The sequence below is a fragment of the Geospiza fortis genome, unplaced genomic scaffold (genome assembly GCF_000277835.1).
Source record: "Geospiza fortis unplaced genomic scaffold, GeoFor_1.0 scaffold34, whole genome shotgun sequence".
Lineage (NCBI taxonomy): Eukaryota > Metazoa > Chordata > Aves > Passeriformes > Thraupidae > Geospiza > Geospiza fortis.
In genome coordinates this window covers 81,323-83,163 of record NW_005054474.1, presented here as the reverse complement: position 1 = coordinate 83,163, position 1,841 = coordinate 81,323, and positions in this window count along the sequence as shown.

Sequence of the window (1,841 nt, the reverse complement as noted above, 5' to 3'; positions counted from 1 at the left end):
CACACCAAATATTTTTTTTTTTACAGATTATACTGATACACAAAGGCCTCTTGAGACTTCTCTGCAAGCACAAAGTCCATTGGGAAAGGCATATGCAGAAGCCTAAGTAATTTCAGACACTGAAGAGTGTCATATCACACAGTGTCATATCACACAGTAATTCTTCACATGGATGAATTCCCCAAAAGAAAGCCAATGGGAAATTGCAGTTTGAATCATAAGAAGGTGAAAGACCATGAGGTTCAAAACATTGTTCAAGCTCTGCTGGTGTGTTTTCATACACAAAGTACAATGTGTATTTAGCTGAACTTAGCTCTTTAGTACAGATATACACGGAGCATCCTCAACATCAGAGCATCCTCAGCTGCTGCTGCATCCTCCATATCCTCCTACCTGGTTCTTAAATGCAATTCTGAGCTGGTTGCATGTGCCTGACTGCTAAAATCAGAGGGTAAAATCCTTTCTTTTTTTATTTTTTTTACTGCATGTGCACTGTTACTATGGTTTGTTCCTGGATACAGAAGTGCTGGTTGTGTGGACACAATCTGAAAGGGAGAACAAAGCATCCTGAAAACTCTCCATGAGAGCTCCTAACTCTACCAGGCATCCACCTCCCCCAAATCTGGTTGGTAATACCCAACAGGAGCCACTTTTCAAGACCATCATTTCTCAGCATGCATGAGACAAAACAATAGTGATTGGGCAAAGCTGCCAGGGAAAATTCATTTCTCTCTAGGCCTCCCCAGGGTCAGCATCTGTCTCTAATCTGGTCAGGGAGATGTCCTGGAGGAGAGAAACAGCCACTTGCAAAGTGTGAATCATCTCACTCTGGAGCAGACATCAAAATTGTTTGATGCTTGTCCTCTGAAATTGTTCATTTCTCTCTTGTGACCAAAAAGGCAAAGTGGAGAAACCAGATTAAAGGAAGAAATCTTCCCTTTTGTTGTATAAATGATGTGGGTGTGTCCTTAGATTTCTGCTAAAGATCTCTTCCAGAAGTTTAGCTCTGAGCCAGAATACCTCATGCCAGTAGCGCCAGAATTTGAAAGGGACACATCTAATACAGCCCTTGATATTTAATTCCTAAGGAAGAAAACTACTTAAGAACAGATATTTGGTTGTATTTTTCCATTATGTACATTTCCACAGCTGCAGAAAAGGAGTCTAAGGAACATTGCCTCAACTGAGATGATAAACTCTGAGTTTGGACTGAATCCCACTCTGAGTTTATTTCCTAGATATCCACAGATATGACTTAGGAGCTACAGCAGACAATAATCCTGTCAGGCAGGATCCCGTGTGGTGTCCATAATCCTGTTCTCACCAAGCTTTCAGACCTCCCATGCTGTGACAGCCCTGCTGAGGTCTCAGAAGAACAATATTCATAATATGAGCACACCTTGCTCTGGAAGCTTTGCCCACATGAGAAAGATCTCAGAACAAAAGAGGTCTGGTATTGTGGAATCACATAATGTTATGGAGAAAATCTTAATTTATAGAATTTTCTAGGTTTTTGATTGTGAAATCACATAATCTCATGGAGAAAATCTTGATTTATTGCATTTTCTAGGTTTTTGATCTGTGGGAGCCTTTGCATAAATGCAGAAAGGACTAAAGCTCTTCAATAGCCCTAAAGAATCTATTGCTATACAAAGAATTAACTTAATTTCCTTAATAATCATCCATGGACACTTCAAAAATCATCTCTGGGCTCTGAAGCCTCCACAGGCCACAGACTGGAAACTTCTGACGAGGGCAATTGTTTCTGAAACACTCTTGAAACCCAAGTTCAAATACCAAGGTAAACAAAGCCAATTAAATTAATGGGGTTTGCATTTCTT